The 26,882-nt window shown below is 42.8% G+C and overlaps 1 protein-coding gene across 1 annotated transcript in view; it reads right to left on the minus strand.

Annotated features, from left to right (window-relative positions):
• The window catches only part of LOC146634242 (uncharacterized), a 241,186-nt gene that overhangs the window by 191,486 nt on the left and 22,818 nt on the right, over positions 1-26,882 (minus strand). The gene's annotated exons all lie outside the window — the stretch shown is intronic.

The raw sequence follows: 26,882 nt of genomic DNA on the forward strand, positions 1-26,882 counted from the left end.
CTTCCACCAGTGTGTGAATGTGAGAGTGACTGAATAGTGGTATTGTAAAGCGCTTTGAGGGTTATATTAATGCAATCCATTATTATTGTTATAAAACAGACATGTTCATTAAATGTAAAAACAGCTTGCTTATGTTGGTAAAGAAAGATTAAATTTAACATTAATAGATGCCACAGATGTTCAAAAGAAACCACAAAGAATTAAAATAGATACAGAGGTTAAGAATATACAGTTCATATGTTATAAAAGTGGACTGAAAACAAGCCCCGCCCCCAATGGCTGCACCTTCAGAAAAAGTTTTCTCTCGGTTGTTATCTAGTAGCGGTTCACTTTTCTATTTCAAACAATCAACAGAAAATTTCACAGAGAGATTTTATATAAGGTTTTTAAATGTCAGAGGTTGGAGGTGAGGAAGAAAGTGGACCCAAACGCAGGACTCACAGTGCAGGATAGGGCTGTTTATTGGAGGGAACAGAATGAACAGATTGAGAGATGAATAACTGACTGACGGGAAGTCTGGCTGAACTAAGAACACGGTAACAACATTACATCAATGACAAGACAAAGAACTGGAGGAAACTGAGGACTTAAATGCACTGACGGAAAAAGACGATAGGAGACTGGTGAGTCACACAGTTGAACTAAATCTGACTAATGATACGCAGGGACTAGAACATAATGCAAATAGGCAGGGGATTGACACAGGAAATCAGGAAATATGAAAACTAAACAGTGACAAAAGTCCAAAACTGAAAACAAAGGGTCATCGACCCGGGAACCCTGACATTAAAGCTGTGGGTTACTTTTTAAGTAACATGAGCCCAGAGGCAGCAGCAACGGCAGTCTAACACTAGCTAGCTAGCAGAGTTCATAAACCTGGTGCTAAGAAGGCACAAAATCTGTTTGAATAAGAGAGTCAGGGAATCACAAACAATGATCTCTGGAGCTGAAGCTTCTCCAGGTTTGCTCAACATATTCCAGAAAAAAATGAACATGAACACGCGGACTGATCTGTGAGAAGAGGAGGAAGGCATTTTCAAACCATATAGTCAAAACTTCCAGCTTGCTGAGTTGATCAGCTCTTTGAATAAAAAGTACTGGTAACTTACCTAACATGAGATCTAATAACAAGCTGATAAAAATTGAGTTCAATCTATTTACTGTTTACCATGGTTTAAGAACAGTTTACAAAAACAATGCCATCAGGTCATGAATTTAAATAAAAACATAGGACTTTTATACACACTAATAATGTGGGCAGCTGTAGACACGATGGCTAACGCCTGATAATTGCTCATGGCCACATCTTAGCTCAGTGCCTGCAAAACAAGCTGCTTCTTTCCACCACTTTTAACTGGTTAGATAAATGCACATTCACATATAAAACTCTGAACTACTAAAAGAAGGTACACCTCTTTTGGAAAGTTGGCCACAGCTGATGGCTTGCATACTCTGGCTTCCTGAACAAATGGGGGACCATGCACATCAGGGGTGTCAAAAGGGGGCCAAAACTCAAGGCCCGCTTTAGGTCTCGAGCCAAACAAGATAAACATTTATTGAACACACTAAAACAATGTTCTTCAAACATAAATATGAATAAAAACAGACAGGAATATTATTCCAGATTAAATAAACTTAAAAAATAAACTTTAACTTTAAATATTTTGCTCTTCATAAAAATATATCCTGTCAAAATTACACAAGTTAGAAATATGAACATGCTGCCAAAACCCAGAAAAATAAATGAAAGCAAACACAAGGTTGGAGCCGCATGCAGACGAGCTGGGCGCTGCTGCAGGAGTGCAGCTAATAAACTGTGCGGGCTGTTCAGTGTCTTTCCCTGAGTGCATCATTACACTGCAGCTGCATCTGAATCTGCACAGGTGCAGTTTCCATGTAAATGGGTTGCGAAGCAGCTCGAAATTCACTTTATGTGCTTCAAAGTCACCAAAGTGCCGCGAACTCAGTGCACAGTGCCCTCAGCTTATCAGGAGAGTCAGCCGACTTCGTTCAACATTACTTGGCAACAGGGAGAGTGAGGCAAGTTGCACTGGTGCATTTGTGACAGCTTCACCGCATCATAGATGCCCATGAACTGACAGGTTTCCTTGCTGAGGTCAAAAACCCTATTGAAAGTTTTTTCCTCAACTCAGCCAACGGACCTCTGTATGAGTAATAGGTTCAGTCCAAAACACATGGTTTGCTTACATGTTGCTTCAAGCACAGATGTGTTGAAGTTTTGTCATCAAATGAGTCAAAAGCTGCTCCTTTCTTTCTGAATTTAATTAAAAACTGTAAAAATCCCAATTTTTACAGGGATCACTAAGAACTAGAGAAATATGTACTGGGACAAACCTGATGATCTGTTGCCCAATGTGTCTGTGTTTGATCATCATATATTAGGCAGAGCTTCTGAATTTTCACTAGGGATGGGTACCGTGTGTTCTGACATAAACGGTAGTAACCAGACCGAAAAGCAGCGCACATTTCAATGCTTTATTTCGGTGCTTTTTTTTTCCTGAGCTGTGATACAGTTTAGATTCTAGCCAATCATTTTACGTTTCCGAGGATAGTAGGCGGGGCCAGGTACGTACGTTCTTTTAGAGCAGAGCTACAGATTAAAAATGTCCAAGGCGAAGCGGTCAAAAGTCTGGCTGTACTTCACAGCAAAAGATGCAAACTCAGCAGCAACAAGTGCTTTAAGCTGATACTGTGATACTGTCAAAGGAGGTAACACCTCAAATCCGATGAAACACCTGGCGACGCATAGCATTTTTTTAAAAGCCGAGAAATGCGCCGTATTTGATAGCTTGCTGCGAGACCTCACACCGAGCACATCTACTGCGGGTGTGGTGCCTGTTATCTGACCCGGAGTTAGCAACATCCCCCAGAAACCCGAAGAGGAGAGTCCTGGCCCCTAGCCCTGCCAGTGTAGCAGAAATGATGAGGATGATGATGCAGCAGCAGGCGTTCTTCTCTGCGTGAGTAGCTTAATGTTGTTCGAGTGTAATTTATGTTGAGCTACATGCAGCTGTCTTCTTGTTTGATGGCAGATGCTCCCTTCACCCTGGACAAAAAGGCTAAAATGACCAAAGAAAAAGTGGAAAACAGTTAAACATGAGAGGTTTTTGGACAAAGTTTGTGTTTTTTCCATTGATTAAGCACTGCTTCCAGCCAAGAGTGATACCATATATGCCCCATAGCTGCAGAAAAGGCTAACATTGTTATCTTTTTACAAAAAACAGCTGAACATGAGAGGTTTTTGGACCAATTTTGTGTTCTCCATTCTTTAAGCACCGGTTCAGCACCGTTTAAGCACCGGCACCGTTTCAAAAGTACCGATTTGGCACCGGTATCGGATAAAACCTAAACGATACCCATCCCTAGTTTTCACTGCTGCAGGATTCATGTTTCAGGTATATAAAGTTTCATTTGATCTTTAACGTGAGCTTGAGTTCAATTACATTTTATTTATTTAATGCTATAACACAGCAGCAGCTGTGGAAAGGTTCTTAAATTCACCTGAGAGGTACAGAAATTGGGAATCTCGACATGTTGAGCTGAGCACATGGCTGCAGCATCTGCAGCAGGTGTTGGGGGCGGATGATGTTCTGTCTTTGTTCACAGAAACTGCAGGCTGCAGCCCATTAAAGGTGCTCCGCCCTCACCGTGAATTCATCACAGTAGCATGGCGACTTTTTCAGCCAGCGAATCACTAAGTGTGCTACAGAGGAAGTGATGAAGGAGATGGTCTCGGGCTGTCGTCCAGACGTTTAGTCGACGTCCAGACAAGATGAAGACCCCATCTGTCTCTCCACTCCTCGGTAAGTCAAATATTCATTCACTCCAACACACACACACAAAGAGGAGGACACATTTCTGGAGACTTACCAACGCCCTCTGACTGCACACTGTGTCCAAGCTGTCTGACAGGATTTTGTACTTTTAATGGGTTGCTACATCCACCTTTTACAAGAATTTATTAGTTTATTCATTTATTAGTTTTTATTAATTTTGCCTTATGAAACTGCATCATTAAAGGAAGTCAAGTTTACATTACAACGACTTCTGCTTCAGTTTGTAAAATCTTACATTTCTGTGACGCTACAAAGACATCATAATTTCACATAATAACTTAATCATTCGCATGACATTTGTTGTTTTATTTCAAGATATTTTTCACCAATTTTAGGTTTGTATAAATATTTTTTAACAAACAAGTGCAAACAGTTCAGAAAAGTCCTAAAACCTTTTCAGATATTTCTTGCATGCCCCTTATTTAATCTTCTTCCACTAGAAGGTTTTTTATCATTCATTTCATGTGGTTTGGCTCACAGTAAGAAGGTCCTGGGTTTGAGTCCATTTGTCATGGTCGCACTGCCCAAAGCACAGGACTAGACTCAGCTGCAGACAAACCCGGACACACGAGGGTGTAGTATTAAGAGAAGTTTATTGTAGGAAGACGAGAGTGACATAAGCAATGAAAACAAAAACACTCTTGGCAAGTAAAACATGAACTGAAGGCGAGAGCCCAAAAACTGGCTCTGAGACGAGTTAGCAGGTAGCACATCACCGTGCATGAAGCAAACAAATAACTAGACGTTACCTGCACTCAATGAAACAAAGCTGTGAATTACTATCAGTAGCATGAAGGAAAACGCTACGAACAAGACTATGAGAAAATCACTATGATCTGTGGAACAATACTATGAGCTACCATCAGCAGCACTAACGAAAATGCTATGCACATTACAATGAGTCACTACAATGCAAAATCACCACACGAGCTAGGGCTTGGGCTCAAAGTCATAAAGGGGCAGTGGGGCGTTATATGAAGGAGTCTTAGGGCTGTCAAGGATGAGGAATGGGGAACCAGGCACTGGGTGATGTTCAGAGTAGGAGCCTTGAAGTGGTTGGCAAGAGTTACGAGGCAAAGACTCTTCTCCCTCCTCTTCCATTTTAACAGCAGCTTGCATTCACAGAAGTTGCATTACTGCCACCCCCTGGAGTTATCTAACATCACATCTAACTCTCTAAATCCTCTTAAATAATCCTGTATTGCTCAGAAACCGAAGAACCACTCCTTTCCCATCCTAGCCATTCAACCACCTTCTCAAACCTGAATTCCCCAGTGTTTGCCATTTCTACCCTCATCATTCTCCTGTAGTTACCATGCCTCCTGCACAGGGCTCTAGAGTGCGACCAATTTAGTCGCAAATGCGACCAAATTTTTCAGTGGTGCGACTAAAAAAAAATATTTGGTTGCACCTGTGCGACCAACTGTTCGGGTAGCAAAAAAAAAAAAAAAAAAAAATCTGCAGCCTTCCCTGTGGTCAACATCAGACACACATTTTGCCCCTATCGTGGACTAAACCAATCAGAGATAGTCAGGGGCGGGACCTCTCTGATTGGCCGTGGTCCAGTTGAAAGTGCAGGTGGAAGTGGGAGGTGAGTAGCTTGAATAAAGCGATATCAATTCATTAAATCCTGAATCGACTTTTAAATATAACAGTGTTTTGCCAGAAACGCCAGATTCTCAGATTAAAGCTCACAAAACCATTTCAACAACAACCAAACAGCAGATGAGAGCAGGTACACGGATTCCACACAAAGACGTAAACACGAACCGACGCATCAGGATCAGCTTTGTCTTTCTCGGCTTTCTCACCCGACGGCCCGCAGACGGACACGCTGTCGGAGCTCAGCGATCCTGATGCGTCCGGTCCGCGCTGTGTTTACGTCTTTTTGTGCTGATTCTGAGCTGCAGGTTTTGTCTCTCCAACCAAAATTCACCGAGCTGAATTTTGCTGTTTTGCTTCCACGACTATTAAAATCACACTTCATGCACAGCTAGCTCTCTCTCTCTCTCTCTCTCTCTCTCTCTCTCTGTACTTCAAGAACAGTTTCCCGTCTCCAATCTCTGTTTTCTGTATTATTCATTCGCTTATTACCCACCAGTCTACCGTTGTTCACAGCGCTGTGGCTGCTGTCTTTTTCTTTTTTCACTTAAATGACCTCGGACAACAAAGCCTATTTTTTCTGTTGTTCAATACTGAAGAAATTTAAACTTTATATGCAGAACATTGTAGAATATTTTTAAGGTTATCTGCTATAAAAAGCCAGACCAGGAAAATCTCCTTCATGTTTTTCTGTGTTTTATTCTCAGTTACTTTCACACAAAGGCATCTGCTGTGATGTTCACAATTCTGATGAAGTCAGTACTGATAAATGATCAGAATTATAATATTTCTGACTGTCTGAGGCTAAGTTGAATCGAATCAGGACTTTGAAAACCGGAATCGAATGGATTATAGAAATCAGTGATGATACCCAGCCCTATGAGCAGCCTCGGCATGACAGACGTGGATGTAGCTGTAATAGGAAAAGAACTATTGCTAACTTTTCTGTTAAGTTAAGGCCTGATCCTTCTGAAATTCATAGCCAGCTCTGACACGGTATCATCAATCTTTGAATGCTGAAAATGCTATTTATGACACTATGTTTGCACTGAAGCACTGCAGCAATTTCCTAATGTTGTAAACCTGCTCAACATTTGGCAATAAACCCCTTTCTGATTCTGATTCTGATTCTTTGGAAGAAGCTCCTTATGTCCATTGTTGTGTTCATCAGTACACAACTGAAACCGATTTAGACTTTGTTTATCCATGAAGGGAAACAACTGAAAATATGAAATAAACACACATGTAGCTGAGACTCTCTAAAAAACAGCATTGTTGTTGTTTGGATTTTCATTTCGCCATTTGTTGAGTCACTCGAAGAGCAAGAAACGTAATATGGGTCAAGTGATCAGTTTGATGTCAATATTCGTGATACACAAACACAAACATGATATCAAACAGCAGCCAAAGGGTCCAGGGATTCCTAGGTTGGGGAAGGGCAATAACAATCCTCTCCAGTCACTAATGTCAGCACTTTGGAGGAACCAGGCAGGGATGGGTCCAGGGACATTTTTATACAAAAGAGAGGAAAGTCACAAGCCAGGAACAGATACTGCGAACGAAATTACCATGAGAGAGCTGAGCAACACTGAAGAGAGTCACGCAACAATCCAGGGATGAGAAACGCCGACCCGCCATCTGAAATAGTCACCAGAGACCAAGGAGCAGCAGGTGATTAATTGACTGCAGATGTGTTGGCTGGTGGCGGGAACACACAATGAGTTTCCCCTTGGTAGAGGGGAAACTCTATAACTGCACAAAAAACTATTTTTGGCCCACCTTCCTCAAACACGTCTCTGTTGCTGAAACACCAGCAAGCACCGAGTTAAAAAAAAACACACATTTATTTATCTCACCTGAAATCGCACATCCACACTTCCTCCGCTCACACATGCTCCTCTTCTGCCACTCGTGCTTTCACTGCACTTCACACTGCCACACTCAGGGGTCCAGGGAGAGGTTCTCAGACAAGTCCGGGAATCTTTATACAAAGACAAGTGTTAATATGAGCCAGAAATATACAACGAGCAAAGTTTAGCCGAGGCTGCATGAACTCAGGGTGTTCAACGATCCAGCGATGAGACACTCTGAGCCACAAACCCTGAATACTGGCCGAGGAGACAGGACTAGTCAGAGCAGGTGCATCAAAGGCGGGAGCCCAATATTGACATCCGCCCAGGCAGGGAGGAGACAGCGAGGAGAAGAGAGAGGGAGAGAGAAAACAAAAACAATTCTGCAGCCCAATGTGAGTCAGCCGGAGAGACTCGGGGACATTGATGCAAAGGTCAGACTTCCTAGTTTTGTTATTTTGCACTTATTTTAGTTTGTTAAAGCCAATAATTAGTTCAGCATTCCCGTTTCTGAGTTCACATTTGGGTCTTTCCTCTGCCAGCCACACAGCCACCATGGCAGAACTTGACCTCATTATGGACCCAGCAGACTCACATTGTCTCCTGAGGAAATGTGTGCCCAGCTTCAGGGTTGCTGTCAGAGCGTGGTTCATTTAAAGACCTTTTCAACAGACACTTGCAAGTTAGTTTTCTTGATGACTTCCTGTCGTCCACAACCTGTTCTGGGACGTTTCCCAACATGGAGTGTTTGGCTCAAGATGAACAAACCTCCATTTGGAACTGTTTCTGACCTTTAGTGACCTCTAACCTTGTGACCTCTGACCTTTAGTGACCTCTGTCCTCCTGTTGCAGGTGTGTGTGTGCTGCTGCTGTCTGCACCGACTGTTTCTGCAGGTGAGTTGATGATGTGAAAACCATCAGTGAGACTCCAAAAGAACACAAATACACTTACTGTGTGTGTGTGTGTGTGTGTGTGTGTGTGTGTGTGTGTGTCCTCCAGTGTCTCTGTCTGTCAGTCCAAACCTTCAGCAGGTCTTCAGAGGATCTTCTTCAGTGTATCTGAGTTGTGTTGATGATGGACAGACAGCTGATGGATGGACAGTGAAGAGGACCAGAGGAGGACTCACTGAGGACTGTGGAGCAGCTGGGTCAGAGTTTAGTAGGATTAACAGTTCCTTCTGTGCTCTCGATCTCAGTCTCTCCACTGGTGGAAATTTCCTGTGTGTAAGCTCATCTGGACATCAGAGTGAAGAAGTCTCCATCAGTGTCTCAGGTACAGACAGATGTTCCAGCTGTGTCTCTGTTTCTGTCTGTCTCTGTGTCACTCTGTTTGTGTCTCTGCTGGACAGGCAAAGATGTGATCCTGGAGATTCCTGCACTTCCTGTCATGACAGGAAGTGATGTCACTTTGTGCTGTACACCCAAAGAGGGAGAAAGACGAAAGTCTCACTTCTTCAGAGATAATGTTACACTTGGATCTGGACCTGAAGGAAAGTGGATTCTCTCTAACGTCCAGCGGTCTGATGAAGGTCTCTACTGGTGTTATACTGATATTCATCCACCTTCTCCTCAGAGCAGACTGAGGGTCAGAGGTCAGGGCACTGACATAATTTCCTGTTTAAAGACAAACTAACCTGCTGACCTGATAATGAACTGACTGAACCATCTTCATCATCTCATCATCATCTCTCCTGCAGATCCTCCTCCTACCACAACCTCTCCATTTCTTCTCACCACTTTCCCTCCCTCCTCTTCCTCTCCAGACTCTTCCTCCTCCCTTCCTCTTTATCTCCTGGTGCTCCCTGTAGTCCTGGTCCTGGTTCTGGTCCTGGTTGGAGGTGTGGTTCTGTTGAAGAAACTGAGAGGTATGGCTCACCTGAACTAACCAGGTAAACTTATTCACCTGAAGCTCTCTGAGGGTGACAGTCAGATTTTACTCATGAGGATCTGATGATCTACTCGCGTTTCTATGTGAGATGATGCTCAGAGCTGCCAGCCTATCTCTGCTCTACCGTCACATGTCAAGCTTTTCTTATTGTGGAAGTGGGGATGCTTTTAATACTCACAGTAGAGCTGGGCGATATGAGATTTTTTCATATCACGATATGTTGTTTTCATTTCAGGCGATAACGATATCTATCACGATATCAGCCAAATAACTATATTTGTAAGATTTAAATGTGCCGTTGCTCACAAGTAAAATGTGAAATAATCAGCAGCTTGTTTTGATTTAAATATTTATTTCCCATAATAAGTTCAACAGGGTAGATGTACTTAAGGAACATGAGACTTTTTCAGATAAATAAAGGCAAATATTGCAAACTACACAAAAGGCAGCCGCTAAAGTGTTTAAGTTTCAAAATAGAACAAACGAAACAGCCTAAATTGTCAATTCCACTTAGAAACAAAATATTAATTCTAAAAATAAATCTTAGTTTGTTTTACAGAAGAACAGACAAAACTGACTAACTTTTGTCAACATCAAATAAACTGAGAACTAAAAGGAAATTCTCAATCTCTCCTTGTTGTATAGCTGAGCTTTTCAAACAGTTTTAACAGTTACTTTAGTCTGACAAAAGCCGAATGACGAATTAGCGCTTCCAGTCAGAGACTGAGCTGCACCGCTTTATTGTATTTCCAGACTTGCTTTCGGCACATTTACAGTGCAGCTGCTCTGTTTTTTGTCAGACTTGAAATAGCCGAAATACCTTCACACTACGGAACTTCTATGACTCTTCTGTTCGACAATCTCTCCGGCATTGGAACCATCATCGGTTTTCTCTTCGGTCATGCTCGGTTGATTTTTCTCTAGTCGGCACAATCATTTCCTCCATACTAGAGGTTTTTTTTCTCCAGCCTGTGTATAAACCTCTAGTACACAGAGAACCAGTTGTGAAACGCACAGTAAGGAAATGGTCGGCAGAGACTGAAGAGGCCCTGAGGGACTTTTTCCGTTCTACTGTGTGGGACAACCTCTGCAGCCCCCTGGAGGATGACCTCAACAGCATCACAGACTGCATTACGGATTACATGAACTTCTGTGTGGACAACACCGTACCCATCATAAAAGTATGGTGTTTTTCTAACAACAAGACATGGATAAATCCTGAAATAAAGGCTCTCCTCAAGGAGAAGAAGAGTCTTTAGATCTGGAGACAAACAGGAGCTGAGAGTTGTTCAGAAGAAGCTGAAATGGAAGATAATCAAATCAAATCAAATCAAATCACTTTTATTGTCACCTCACATGTGCAGGCACACTGGCACAGCACATGCGAGTGAAATTCTTGTGTGCGAGCCCCACAAGCAACAGAGATGTGCAAACACAACAACACAAACGAGCAAAATACAAGAATGGCCAACCTGAAACTAATAAATATATGTACAATATATAATAGTGTATGCATTTCTGGATGTGTATACTAAATATTTTCCTACGTGTGTGTGTGTGTGTGTGTGTATACACATTTTTACAAATTAAATAGTAAAAAAAAATAAAAATAATAATAATAAAATATATAAAATATACAGAGTTGAATATGTGCAAAACAGTGGCATTTATATACAGTATGGAGTGCATAATGTTGAAGTTCCAGTAGTGAAGCTGAGGTGTCTATGACGTGTTCAGCAGTCTGATGGCCTGGTGGAAGAAGCTGTCTCTCAGTCTGCTGGTACGGGACCGGATGCTGCAGAACCTCCTTCCTGATGGAAGCAGTCTGAACAGTTTATGGCTGGGGTGACTGGAGTCCTTGATGATCCTCCCCGCTTTCCTCAGGCACCGCTTCCTGTAGATGTCTTGGAGGGAGGGAAGCTCACCTCCAATTATCCGTTCAGAGCACCGCACTACTCGCTGGAGAGCTTTGCAGTTGTAGGCGGTGCTGTTGCCATACCAGGTGGTGATGCATCCAGTGAGGATGCTCTCAATGGCACAGTGATAGAAGGTCCTGAGGATGCGGGGGCTCATGCCGAATCTTTTCAGTCTCCTGAGAAAGAAGAGGCGCTGCTGCGCCTTCTTCACTGTTTTGTTTGTGTGTACTGACCACGTAAGATCCTCAGCCAGATGTACTCCAAGGAACCGGAAGCTGCTCACTCTCTCCACAGCAGCGCCGTTGATGGTGATGGGGGTGTGTACTTCTCTGCACCTCCGGAAGTCCACTATCAACTCCTTTGTCTTTGCGACGTTCAGGGTGAGATGGTTGTCTTGACACCAGTGGGTCAGGGCGCTGACCTCCTCCCTGTAAGCCGTCTCATCACCGTTGGTGATAAGACCCACCACTGTAGTGTCGTCCGCAAACTTCACAATGATGTTGGAGCTGTTAGTGGCTGTGCAGTCGTAGGTGTAGAGTGAGTACAGGAGAGGGCTCAGTACACACCCCTGTGGAGCACCAGTGTTCAGTGTGATGGGGGATGAGGTGATGCTGCCCAGTCTGACCACCTGGCGTCTGTCAGACAGGAAGCTAAGGATCCAGCTGCAGAGGGAGCTGCTCAGTCCTAGATCCTGCAGTTTCCTGTCCAGCTTCGAGGGAACGATGGTATTGAATGCTGAGCTGTAATCTACAAACAGCATCCTCACATACGTGTCTCTCTTCTCCAGGTGTGACAGGGCAGTATGTAGTGTCAGGGCTATGGCATCATCAGTGGACCTGTTGTGGCGGTATGCGAACCGTAGAGGGTCCAGTGAGTCGGGTAGTGCAGAGCAGATGAAGTCCCAGCTTCTCGAAGCATTTGCTTACGATGGGGGTCAGGGCTACAGGTCGCCAGTCGTTCAATGAGGAGATGGTGGAGGATTTGGGTACAGGGACGATGGTGGCCATTTTGAAGCAGGCTGGGACTACAGACAGAGAGAGGGAAAGGTTGAAGATGTGCGTGAACACTCCAGCCAGCTGAGCCGTGCATGACTTGAGGACGCGGCCGGGAATCCCGTCCGGACCAGTAGCTTTGCGCGCGTTCACCTTCCTGAAGCACTTCCGCACATCCTCCTCAGACACAGTGTGCGCACTGACGTCATCCGCGGTGCGCACACTGTCCGGTCTCATGGTGTTCGCTGTGTCGAATCTAGCGTAGAATACGTTTAGATCCTCACACAGAGAGGCCGTGGTCTGCGGTGTGCTGGTTTTCCCTCTAAAGTCTGCGATCGTGTTTAGTCCCTGCCACATACTCCGAGGGTTGTCAAACTGTTGCTCCACCCTGTCCCTGTACTCACGTTTGGCTGCTTTGATCGTCTTCCGGAGTTGGTAATGTGCGTGTTTGTAGTCCGATGTGTTCGCGGAGGCAAAGGCGGTGTTCCGTGCCGCCAGTGCCGCGCGAACATCTCCGTTAATCCAGGGTTTTTGATTTGGGAAAGGCAAGGAAAGGAAAACTACAGGAGGAAGATGGAAGAGCAGCTGCAACAGGACAACATCAGAGGTGTTTGGAACAGCCTGAAGACAATCCCAGGACAAAAACCAGCCCCCCAGGCTGCAGGAGACTTGGGGTGGGTGAATGACCTAAATAAATATTTTAATAGGTTTGATTAAACACCCACCCCTCCCACAGCATCGTCCCCCCTGCTGCAATCTCCTTCATCTTCAGGGACTGCCTGTCCTTCATCTCAGGACTTCACACCTCCCAGCTCCCAGTCATTACACCCACCCCCGGCTTCTGTGGACTCCAACATACACCCCCCTCCCCCAAAATCCACTCTTTCTATTTCAGCACTTCAAGTGAGGAACGAGCTTCGCAAGATCAAGATCAAGGTGCAGAAGGCTGCAGGTCCAGATGACATCAGCTCCAGGCTCCTGAGATGCTGCGCAGATGAACTGTGTGGCATCCTAGGTTATCTGTTCAACCTGAGCCTGTCACTGGGGAAAGTACCACAGCTGTGGAAGACCTCCTGTGTGGTACCGGTACCAAAGACCTCCCATCCCAAGGACCTCATTAGCTACAGGCCGGTAGCCCTGACATCGCACCTGATGAAGACCCTCGAGAGGTTGGTTCTAAACCATCTGCGCCCCCTGGTGAGGTCTTCATTGGATCCGCTGCAGTTTGCTTACCAGCCTGGCATCGGGGTGGAGGACGTCATCATCTACCTCCTGCACCGAGCTCTGACTCACCTGTCAGCAGAACCACCTGCTGATCAACGCCGGGAAAACCAAGGAGTTGGTGGTGGACTTCCGGAGACGCAGACCCACCACACTGACACCGGTGGACATTGAGATAGTGGACTCTTATAGGTACCTGGGTGTTCACCTGAATAATAAACTGGACTGGAGCCACAACACTGATGCTCTTTACAGGAAGGGTCAGAGCAGACTCTACCTGCTGAGGCGGCTGAGGTCATGTGGAGTCCAGGGAGCGCTTTTAAAGACCTTCTATGACTCTGTGGTGGCATCTGTCATTTTTTACAGTGTGGTATGTTGGAGCAGCAGTTTGAGAGGAAGAGGTTGGATAAACTCATCAGGAAGGCCAGCTCTGCTCTGGGATGCACCCTGGACCCAGGGCAGGTGGTGGGAGACAGAAGGACTCTGGTCAAAATAACATCTCTGATGGACAGAGTCTCCCCCATGCATGTAGATGTTCCTCCAGAGCTGCTGCAGTGACAGACTGCTGCATCCTCGATGCATGAAGGAGCGTTTCTGCAGGTCCTTCCTCCCTGCAGCTGTCAGACTGCACAATCAGAACTGCTCCCAACAAACACAGATGTTTACATCTGCGCTGTAACTGCAATAAGTTAATTAACCGATTCACACTGCAACCTGGTTTGCCTCTTATCTGTTGTTATATTTTATTTTATTTAATAACTGTACAGTACTCTGTATATAGTAACCACTGTCCTTAAGAAAAAATATGTAAGAAAAATTGTGTATATTTCTGTTCTGTGTCCTGTGTACTGTTTGTTTGTATATTTGTCTTTTTGGCTGCTGTTACAACCAAATTTCCCCTTGTGGGACAATTAAAGGATTATTCAATTCTATTCTATTCTATTCTATTCTATTCTCTATTACCCGGGCGGCACGGCGGCTGGCTGCTTCCCAAACAAATACACATGTGCGGCTTGGCACTTGTGCTGTACGTAACAAGTCATGTGACGTGACGCTGCGGCTGTGATTGGTTCGACTCTGCGTTACCTAATTTGGATCGGCTGTTCTTCTTTTTTTTTAAGAGGACAAGAGAGATGAGGTCTATCGCAATAGTTTAATTTTTTTATTGAGAAAAAGTTATTTCGCAATACATATCGTTATCGTTCTATCGCCCAGCTCTAGTTCACAGTCAGCTGTAGTTGACTCTAAGACTTTAGAAGAAGTCATGAATCTTCACAATGACACAAACTAACAATCATGGTTGGTCTCTGATGAACTGAGTGTTGGTCAGCGTGAAGTCTGTTTGCTGAGAGTTTCAAAACTCCAAACAGTGAACTGAAGTGCTGCTCTTACCATTTTAGTGATCAGGCTGGATTAGGATTTGGTCCACCTGAACTAGCTTATACAGGCAAAGGATGACACAGTGTATTTGAGAAAAAAGAAAGTCCTAAAAAACACTGAAACAATCCAAAAGACATGTCTTGAACCCATGGTTTTGAGTTTCTTTGTGGGTTTTTAATCTCCATTTCTGTACAAATTACTTGAGTTTTACTCTATCAGTCACATTCTTTCTGTTTTTCTTGATGTCAATAGAAGTATAAAAATGATATTAGTCTGTCTTCCATCAGTCTTTATTTGTATTCTGCCTCGAAGTTCCTACTTCCTAGATTATTTTTCCGTTGAGTCTCTGTGTATCTTGATTATGCAGTATGCAGTCCCCCTCTGTGTTCCTGCTTTTGTTCTCCTTGCTCCCCAGTTTAATTGTGTCAATTTTCTCTTATCTCCTTATTCTCCTCCTGTTTTCTTTTGTTTTTTTGTGGTTCTTTGTGTCCTGTGTTTAGTTTATCTTCCTATTAAGCATTATGTTTTCCTCACTTTCTACATGTCCTGCATCTGGGTCTAAATCCTGCCCTCCACATACTATTTGGCATATCAAATATTTATTAAAATTCAATCCATCCATTAATTTTCTCCTGCTCATATGGGGCTGGGTCACGGGGGCAGCAGCCGAAGCATAAAAGCCTTCATGAACTCAGGGCAAACTGCATCCACCCTGCAACCAAGGAGTTTTTTGACCAGCTCAGTGACCTAACCCTGTTGATGGGCAAGTTGTGCCCATCATCCCCAGACTCTCAGTTGACAGCCCAGCACCTGCTTTCACCCTAGATTCGCGAACATACAGCCACAAATCTGATGATACGATTACACGTGCATTTATGGACACCCTTATGTTCTGACATGGTGTTCACCATCACTCTCACTTTTCACAGAACGCCGAGCCATCTGGAATACAGGAAGAGCTATGTGAGCTATGCACTTTTCTTTCTTTTTACTACAGCTCAGTGTTCAGCACCATAGTACCAGACATTCTCATCACCTTCATACCCCCCACCACCTACTCCTGGATCAAAGACTTCTTAACCAACTGAACTCAATCAGTTGGTCCACCTCTCTCAGCCTGCACTAAGAACGCAAAACACTGGGTCAAATGACCAAGGACCATGACACTTCAGGAGGCACGACAAGTCCATTTCCCTTCCATTATAAATGTACAAGGTGTGGCAAGGGCGTAGATTTGGCGTGGATGGAAGGGACATGTCCCCACCAATATCCAGTGATTATTGAATTGTCCCCACCAATAATTTGATCAACTTCAATTGCAGGGAACACAAGTGGTTGGTTCCCCAGGGTCAACTCGAAAGGAGAGAGATGGGTGACAAATGAGATCATTAAGTTATGGGCCTGTTCTGAATAATCCTGTCGGTGTAAGTTAGTGGACTTGTTCTGGGTGCAGATTGAACAGGTAGAAACATATTCACAGACATCCTCAGACAGGGATTTCCACCAAAACCACCATCACAGAAACGAGATTGTGTGATTGGCTCATGGATAACGTAAATTTTGGGGTCTGGGCCCAGTGGATTTAATTAGCTCTTTCTCTAGTTTGAACATGGGAGGAGGCCAGGGGTTCCAGTTCCTGGGTCAGGTTCAGCCTGTAGAGCTTCATGGATGGCTGACTACATCTCCCAGGTTGGAGAGCAAAGAACAGGGGACAGGATGGTGGTCTTGGACGTTGCTCAGTGATGGAGTTTTGGCGGTTCAGTGCGTCTGGCTTGATATTCTGAGAACCGGGTCTGTAAGTGATGGTGAAATTGAAATGAGAAAAAACAGGGACCATCTGGCTTGCCAGACATTGAGTCTCATTGCAGCTTGAAGGTGTGCAAGGTTTTTGTGGTTGTGCCACACGATGATTGGGTGTTTCGTCAGAAGCTCTCTATGCCCCACAGGCACAACTCAGTCCAGGCACTAGAACCGCTGGCCTCCTCTCACATCCACACTAAAGCAAGAGCAAAGGGTCCATACCGCATTTTTCACAACAGATTGAAGGTCAAATGCACCCATGTGCTTTTTTTCTCATTGTCTCTTCACTGGTGAACAGAACTGCCTCCATATCAGAGTCTGATTGGTCCACTTCCACAATGAAATGTTTGGAGAGATCTGGTTGAGAGAGAACAGGAGTTGATGAGAAACACTTGTTGAGATAGTGAAAGGCCACAATAAAAGTCTCTAAAGTCTCTGGTGACATGGCAGTAAAAGTTATCAAAACCAAAGAATCAGTGCCAGGGCTTGCGGGTCTCAGTAGTTGGCCAATCTCTGTCCGCTTGCACCTTTGTCTGGTTGGAAGGGAGCTGCTCCTTTCCAACTATGTAACAAAGAAAGGAAACAATGAAAATCACATTTCTCTACTTTAACAAACTTGTTCTCCAATAATCTTTCCAATACTAAGCACACATGATCTCTGTGTTCATCAAGAAAAGATCAAAGGGATGGAGAAAATCTCTAAGGAGTCCATAAGTGACTTGGAGTCATTTTCGACCAGGATATGTCCCTCAATGCACATATTACACAGAAAAACGAGTTCATGCATTTATTATTTTCAGGCTGGACTACTGTAATTCATTGTTATCAGGACGTCCTAAAACCTCCCAGAAAAGCCTTCAATTAATCCAAAATGTACTGACAGGGACTAGAAAGAGAGAGCAGATTTCTCCTGTTTTGGCTTCCCTTCAGTTTTCAGGCCCCTCTTCTGTGGAACCAGCTTCCAGTTTGGATTCAGGAGACAGACACTATCTCTATTTTTAAGATTAGGCTTCAAACTTTCCTTTTTGCTAAAGCATATAGTTAGGGCTGGACCAGGTGACCCTGAATCCTCCCTTAATTATTATTATTAGTTCGCGGCGCGATATGGCAGCCTGGCTTCTGTCAGTCTGCCCCAGGGCAGCTGTGGCTACAACCGTAGCTGCCTCCACCAGTGTGTGAATGTGAGAGTGACTGAATAGTGGCATTGTAAAGTGCTTTGGGTGCCTTGAAAAGCGCTATATCAATCCACTCCATTGTTATTATTATTATCCAGGTAAAAAATCTAATTTCCAAGAGAGACCTGCCATCGTGGCAACAAAAGTCAAAAATACACATACCACATAAGTATGTGCAATATCCCATACAAACACATGAAAAATATACAAAAGAAGATCAACTTAAGAGTGACATTAAAAACAATCACACTGAGTAAAAGAGTTATTCTCTCATTCACTTAAGACAGACTTAAAACCTCCCAAGTTAACCAATTCTGATAACTTCAGTATGTTGCAGTAGGCACATATTTCAATATCCATCCGCGCATCACTAGTTTTCTTCTTCAGTCACCTTAGAGAGTGATATTATACCCCTTATGTCAAACAGAGTGATTTGTGGCCCCAATAAAGTTTTGTGGCCCTAGGAAGTAATAAAGTAATAAAGTTATAAAAATATGATATTCATCAAAAAATATGCTAGTTCATTGCTTTTTTTTCCCCTAAAAAAGAACTAATTGGTTATTTAGAAAGTTTCTTATACATCAAATAGCATTCTTTTATTTTTAAGCCATTAAAAAAGTTTTTACTTTTTATGCTCAAAAAACGCCATCTGGTGGTGGGTCAGTGTCTCCGGACCGTGCTGTGTGTCTCAGGCATTGAAATGCAGTTTAAATGCTTTTCCTCCATGAATTAAAAGAGCTTGTGTTCTGTCCTCACTACGTGTTGTCCGCGTGGACGTAGACGCAGCTATACAGACAGCTAAACACTCTAAATCAAAATCCAAGGAACAGGCCGATGTGTTGAGTTGGATGATGTAATAAGGAAAAAGTGTGAAACTGTTGACAAAACCAGAAACAAACTAATAAAAATGTTGCATCAATATAAAATATAACAAACACACCAGTAAGTCACATATTCAAAAATATGAGCAAAATATTTATCTGCTTAGTGAGTGCCCGAATAAAACATCAAAGGAAATCCCGCTCATGATCAAAATGTTAAAGAAACCACATGGCATATGAGCTAGCTTAACCTCACTAGCTTAGGTTATACATGCATTCAAATTAAATTCTAACAAACGATATCACTCCTTCACAACAAATAATAATGCACACAAGTCGTCTCAGTGATAACAAACAATATTACTCACAGATGATGCCGTTTATCAACTTGTGAAGGCGTCGATGGCAACAGATTAACAGAGTAGGAACTGCCTCTGGCTGGATCAGTAAGAAATACACAAAAACAACCACTAGAGGGCAAACTGCAGAACAGAAAATACCTAATGCCAGCATAGCTTGAGTTTAAAATATTCATGTCCATGTCTATTATTTATTTTGTTATCCAGTAAAACCCTTTAAAATTAAAAAGAAAAAAGATTTGCACTTTGGGGCAAATTTTCTTGTGTGATTAAATTCAGTTAATCAAGATGAATTAATTACCAAGACTCGAATTAATTAGATTGACAAATATACCTAATAATTACCTGTACAAACCTTTGACCCAAAGCATGTAATTAATTAACACAAATGTATGTATTTTTGCTTTAATGATGATGCCGACTCCCAGAGCAAAGCCAGTGAGAATCAATAAGGGTATCAAATTGATATGTGATACCAATAATGAATCACTACATTCTTATCGATTCACATCGCTAGTAACTTGCTATATCAACCAGTACGACCTACAACTACTCCCTGACCTATTCCACCACAGCTTTCTCATCTGATCCAGCACTACACCGTAATGCACCATTACATACAAAGTGTTTTGAGTCTGATTTTCCTGTCCTTCTCAGTCACCAAGACTTCACCTGCTCCTGAAGAAGTGACCTATGCTGATATCAACATCAGACAGAAGAAGAAGAGGCGAGGTAAGCTGAGTGTAGGCGCTCAGCTGCCATTTTGGGAAGGTTAGAATGAAGTTACTGTGCAGTTTATCACAGGAAACATGTTTCTGTTTGATCTCTGTTTATCTTCCAGAAAACCATTCTCTTGGTCCAGATGCAGTCTACTCTGCTGTGAGGACACACACTGCAGGTACACAATGCACATACACAAAATTATGAAACATATTGGAAATTCAATTCAGTTTATGGGGTTAGATAAAAAGCTGTAAAACTAATTAAGCTTACATCTGTGGGATGATTATTGGTAATTTTTTCTCTAATGATAAAAATTTTATTTGTGAAGAAGTTCATGAAGTCATTACTAGTTAACGTTAAAGGGATGGTTGGCTCAACAGAGCTCTGGCTGTTTGTCAGCCTGGCTACAGAGCTGAAGAGAAACCTGGGGTTGTTCTTATTTTCTTCAATCAGTGATGAATAGTAAGATGTTCTGGCTTTGCGGAGGGCTTTCTTATAAAGCAGCAAACTATTTCTCCAGGCTAAATGATGATCCTCTAAATTTGTGACACGCCATTTCCTCTCCAGATTACGAGTCATCTGCTTTAGGGTACGTGTTTGAGAATTATACCACGGAGTCAGGTACTTCTGATTAGAGACCTTAGTTTTCACAGGAGCTACAGTATCCAGAGTCGTACGTAGTGAGGAGGTGAAATTATTAACAAGATAATCGACCTCTGTTGGGGTAGCGTTCAGATAGCTGCTCTGCTCTGTGTTGGTACAGGGCATTGGAGATGATAACAGTGGGTGGATTATATTCTTAAACTTAGTTACAGCACTTAGACACTCCCTAAGGACAGGTGGACGACAGATTATTACAAGTAAGACTGTTTCTTGAGCTTTTTGAGTTCATATTACATAAACACTGTTCCGAACAATTTGACTGAGAGAACTTCGACTGCTCGCATTTAAATTTGCTGTATATCCAATTTTGCAGATTTCGGTATGAGCAGCTGGCTCTGTGTACCTTTATTTTGAAGGCCTTTGAAGAACCATCCTGATGTCTCCATTGGGCCTCCTGTTTGGACTGCATTAAGCCTAAAGAACATCATTCCTATCACAGAGTGCCAAGTCGTTTATGAGCACATTGCAATGTGTATATAAAACAGCTTTAATTAATCATTAAACCAAGCATATGCCAACACACAACACAAACCAATGTCCCCAATGGACAAGGGGTGACGCTTCCAAACTGTGTTCAAAGCATTCAAAAATAAACAGAGTGAATCCACGTGTCCTACCACGTCTGATGTGTGCATTGCGCTACGTTCCTCTGTGCCACTGTGATGGTGCCGTTTCCAATATCTCCTTCTCCAACAGCAGTGTCCCACCATGTGAAAGCATCGTCACTCCAAAAGCTGCATCCAGAAATCCTCTTCATTGTCCTGATGTATGCAGTAAAACATGCTTTGATGGGCTGTGATGCGTCTCCAACAAGCCATACTGTGTGCATTTTATTTTAAAACTAAACCAATAAACTTTCCGTTCATACAAAACAAATAATGGATGTATTAACTTACATCGTTTGTAATAAGGACTTAAAGGTGAAAAACTCCCCTTTGAGTTCACCCGTGTCAGGTAAATAACATGCGATCACACCCCCATGCAGTCAGCTGAGGTGCAGGAAAACACCTGCACCACCACAAGAAATAAACAAAACATTCACTTTGACTCTTACAGGTCCATTTCCTTAGCTGAGTGTCAGTGTTTCTGCGTGACCTTGTTTCTCTGTTCAGTAAATCATCATCTCTCTCTCATTCACAGGCCCTTCTGAGGTCACTTATGGCCAAGTTCAAATCACATCTCAGAGACCTGCGGGCAGAAATACTGGTAACCTCTGCAACATCCACTCATACATAGACCATAGGATGAAATCATTGGTGATTCTGGCTCCTTTGAATCAGCTTTTGGAGTGGTTTCCACAAAGGAGCAAATTGTTTCATTGCAAACATGGTTAAAGAAGATCCATGATGGACGACTACAGCCTCAACAAACCATTTGTTTTGCATTATATTCAGAGAAATGGGCTTTGGTTGTAGATTGATAACAAGAAGATCATTTCAAAAAGAGAGAGTAATAAAAGGGTTATTTTACAGAGGTGCTGCTTTAGTGAGGAGGAAGTCATTCACAAAATTTATTAACACCAGAGTTCCACTGTCTGCCGACAGTTGACCAGGGCACATACGCCATTAGGTACACGCTGAATGCTTCCTGACTACACAGAAATTTAGGAGAGGACTCCATGACAACACCACATTAGTAACAATTTGGGACTTCCTGTTACTGATATCAGTGAGACACATTTTGCTTTCCAGGTTGCAGGGTATCTTCTTTAAGGTGCACGTTTGTGTTAAGCTTTGTGTTCAGGAGTCGAGTACTCCTGAATAGAGGCTTTTGTTTTGTGAGGAGCTACAGTATTCTTGGTGATGTGCAGTTTGTATGGCCCCCATGTGCTTGTATGCATGCCTGACAGCATCATAGACATGGACCTCCTTGGTTTTAAGTCAACTGAGCTTGGGGGCCAGTAACAAGTAACTTTCATTCTTTCACTCAATAACTAATAGCAGTCAGGCTGCTGTTGCCTAGCCTGTAGAGTTCTGTGTGACCCACAGATCTGTTACAGGCCTGACTGACTGCTGGATCAGTCAGTTAGTACAGGAAACCTGGACCGGCCATTCATTTAAAGGGTCAAAGTTTCTGATTCCAAGGAGTGTTCCCCAACAGATAATGAAGGAACTGGACTGAACCAGTGAGGAGACTCGCCTAGCTCTAACTGCCCATCTCCAGTTATGAGCCTGTTCCCTCTGACAATGACTGCCTGATGTCTGTGAAGGTTCTCAGTGAAGGTTGTGAAGGTTCTCAGTGTGAAGGTTCTCAGTGTGAAGGTTCTCAATGTGAAGGTTCTCAATGACTGCCTGAGTAACCTTGCAGGTCAAGAGCAATTTAGCATGGGCAATGTAAATGCTTTAGCACATAGTAAGAATCACTTAATTAAATCACCAGAATTGTATCCTAATCTCATAAATGAACTCTATACTGATGCTGATCTCTTTTATTGGTCTTGAGATGAATGAGAGAGGAGGGGACGACGTACATTCTGGTGATAAACTCCTTTCCATCCTGTGCGCAATAATATCCATGGGGAAAGCAAAAAGCACTCCAAGTCTTTTGAGACAACAATTCAGCAAAAGTTATTTTTATAGATCCAATTGTTATGTTCACAGTGGTTGAACAATGATTTGTCACATCTCACTAAAATCTTCTGATGTTGCTCTCCAGTCCTCATGCCCAGGAAAGTACAGGACGATCTTCGACTCATCTTAAGAGCACTCTTTTATACTTATTGGCTTCGCTTGCTTTCTCTTTTTGAAACAATTACAAATCTTGCCTACTCCTTATGATTACTCCTCTCTTACCTCACCCTGGAATTCTTCACTGCTATTGGTACTGTCAGGGTTCCTGGGTTGTTCACCCGGTGTTTTCAGTTCATGTTCAGTCTATGTTCCACAGAGACCACAACTACTAGAAATGCTGTACAGCATTTCTATTCTGTCACTTATTTTTCAGTCTCTGTCCCCAAATATTTTTGGACTTATCTGTTATTTGGGTAGAGTTCTACTACTCTACCAGTCGTGAAAGATGGCCGACCTCGCCTGAGCCTGGTTCTGTTGGAGGTTTCTTCCTGTTAAATAGGAGTTTTTATACATAACTCTCACGCATAGCCCAAGATGGATGCCTCAGGGGGTATATGAGGTTCATACCTTGCCCAAGGGCATTTCAATATCTAGAGGCAGGAGTTGGTGATTGTACCACCAACTTCCTGATAAGTCCACAATCCTCTCTATATCCTGAGCAACAGTATATCTGCGACTAGAGGTGGTAACTGGGTAACTAGTACCTCCGTCCAGGAGGTGACTGTGTTAGCTGTACCACAACACACCTTATTAGCTAATTACTGAAGAAAAAAATGATTTCACATTTCTCTAATGTACATTTTTAGATGGTTGAACATAAGTAAGGACCATTTCTACAACGGCTAGATGACTAAATTTGCCTTTTTGAATTATCTCAGTTTCCTGTCAGTGTTTCCAAAGGACTAATGGACTTTATTATAACCTAGTCAAAAGAGTCTCTGTACTTTTACCCACGAGTAAATGATTTTACTGTAATATTAATTAATCTGCTGCAGTAATACTTTTAGAATCTTTAAAAGTGGATTTCATGATGTCGGAGCCCACTAAGGCCACTCCCGATCTCTTGTTATGAATTGACTCTATAAATAAAAGTCAAGTGAATGAATCTGTACTCTGTTGTGTTACAGAGTACCCAGCTGATCCAGATGTTGTGTACTCATCAGTGAGAGCAGGTACCTCAGCAGATCCAAATATAAATATGTTAATGTATTTGTATAACGACACAACTGATCCAGTGTGTTTCACCCACACAGGAAAATGAAGATAGACAGCTGGAGGAGCTTCACGTCTTTCCAACCTGAATCTTTTATTTTGAGTGTAACTCGATTCTGCCAGATATGCTGTTTGTTCTGCTTTGTTTCACCACCTTTATAGTGTAGCTTCTTCCTTTCAGCACAAGTTTAGATCTATGAGTACTTGAACAGTGAGCCACAGTGCATTTTAAAGAGTGCATATCTTGAGAATCCACTTCTAATTTGTTATGAGATTTTTATAAACTCTGAGGTGTAAAATTTTCAAATCCGAAGCCCCCAGACTCTCTGGCAACTGGACCGTCTCCAGCTTTAAAACCACTGAGAGCATCCTGGCTTTGAGAAAACAGATAACCAATAGGACTTGAGCTAAATATTCAAGTCACAACCCCTTGCTGATCATCTCTTTGTCTGTCAGTGCTAAGCAGAACATCACAGCATAGTGTGCAGCAGTATTTAAAATGTTTTCTCTCAGTTTAACTGTAGGGCTGTGAGCTGCTGTTATACATCTGTCTGCAAAGAGGAATTGATGCAGCTGTCTTAGTCATAGCCGTCAAACAGACAACCTGCTGCTACCTCGATTAACAAACTAATTCAGACTCAGACTGATGTGTTGAGCAGGTTTTAGACTTTCCACTTCCACGTTTCTTGTTGTCTGTAACGTAAATCTAATCCTTGTAAAGACATCTGCATACCTGTCTGTTTTCTGTGCTTGTTCACAGTCATGCTTAGAGAATTTAGATTGCAATGCACCAACAACATGTAGTTATCTATTCCTTTGTCAGAATACATAAACTATAAAATACATTTTTGTCTATGTTGTTATTGAACAATAGAAACAAAATAAGAAAGCCGGGAAAAAGAGCAAAGAAAGACCTACTGAAAAATGTGGCCTTTGCTACCCCTGAATTTGGACACAGCCTATATGTACTCACACAGGTAATAAGGACATGGGTCGTACCTTTGTGTCCTACCATATCCCAGGATTCATTGCGGGCATTGTCTGACAACGATGGCAGTCGAAGCAGGAGAGGAAAACACTTTCAAATGTAAGTATATGAAAATCTTTTGGTACTGTTACGTAAACCAGTTACACCCCAGTTCTTTTTCCCCTCAGGTCTCCAGAGACCACACCGGACCCAGTAGCATGCACCTTCTGGAAGAGGTTGCTCTTGGCCATCGGCCTCTTGTTGTCTTACTTTTACAGCTAAACATGTAGAGAGTCTCCTGCAAACCTACTTCTAAGTAATGACAATTATGAGCTCCCCTCACCCAAGCTACACTAAATTCTTCTCTTTCCTGTCTGTTCCATCGGTCCTAGCATCCCCCAACTGTAGCTTCCTGTCTCCTTTTATGACAGGCTGACCCCCAGTGTCCATAAATCCCTCTACACAATTACACACACTCTCAGGTCTAAAACTAAACCAAACTAAAACACGCAGACATTCACAAATCCTTTCCTATTCCTCTGATCGACAGCTGGACCCCCTCATCTAAGCAAAGTCAAGCACATTATATTCTAATTATGTTTTCTTTTACTCGCTTTCTCTTCTTTTACTCACAGTACAAAGTTAAATATTTATATTGGTTGTATTGTTAGGCTTTGGGCAGCTGCATAGACATGTTTTTTTAATTAAAATAATGGTAACCTAGCTTGTATGGTGGGTCCCGCAGTTTTTCATGTATTGCTCCTTACATACAGCCAAATTAGATTTTTTTTTAATGAACCTTTTTGTAATGTTTTAGGGACCAAAGAGCAAATGGCTCAGTTTGTTAAAATGAGAGGAGAAAATCATCACCTCCTCACTGGGGTGAAGAATTGGGCCACTGTGGTGTGGAGGTACAAGAATAAATCAATTTACACAACCTGATAACATTTACATTTACAATAATTGATTACACAGCGGTGGAGAGTAGACTTTATCAAAGTAGATGTCTTTCTGAAAGCGCTGTAACTAAGTTTAAGAATATAATCCACCCACTGTTATCATCTCCAATGCCCTGTACCAACACAGAGCAGAGCAGCTATCTGAACGCTACTCCAACAGAGGTCGATTATCTTGTTAATAATTTCACCTCCTCACTACGTACGACTCTGGATACTGTAGCTCCAGTGAAAACTAAGGTCTCTAATCAGAAGTACCTGACTCCGTGGTATAATTCTCAAACACGTACCCTAAAGCAGATGACTCGTAATCTGGAGAGGAAATGGCGTGTCACAAATCTAGAGGATCATCATTTAGCCTGGAGAAATAGTTTGCTGCTTTATAAGAAAGCCCTCCGCAAAGCCAGAACATCTTACTATTCATCACTGATTGAAGAAAATAAGAACAACCCCAGGTTTCTCTTCAGCTCTGTAGCCAGGCTGACAAACAGTCAGAGCTCTGTTGAGCCAACCATCCCTTTAACGTTATCTCTACTTTTAAGATTAGGCTTCAAACTTTCCTTTAAAGCATATAGTTAGGGCTGGACCAGGTGACCCTGAATCCTCCCTTAGTTATGCTGCAATAGACGTAGGCTGCCGGGGGATTCCCATGATGCACTGAGTTTTTCCTTTCCAGTCACCTTTCTCACTCACTATGTATTAACAGACCTCTCTGCATTGAATCATATCTGTTATTAACCTCTGTCTCTCTTCCACAGCATGTCTTTATCCTGTCTTCCTTCTCTCACCCCAACCAATCACAGCAGATGGCCCCGCCCCTCCCTGAGCCTGGTTCTGCTGGAGGTTTCTTCCTGTTAAAAGGGAGTTTTTCCTTCCCACTGTCGCCAAAGTGCTGCTCATAGGGGGTCATATGATTGTTGGGTTTTTCTC

Source organism: Diplotaxodon limnothrissa, linkage group LG3 (genome assembly GCF_057381915.1).
Source record: "Diplotaxodon limnothrissa isolate DT_005_m linkage group LG3, D_limnothrissa_male_GT1.1, whole genome shotgun sequence".
Taxonomy (NCBI): Eukaryota; Metazoa; Chordata; class Actinopteri; order Cichliformes; family Cichlidae; genus Diplotaxodon; species Diplotaxodon limnothrissa.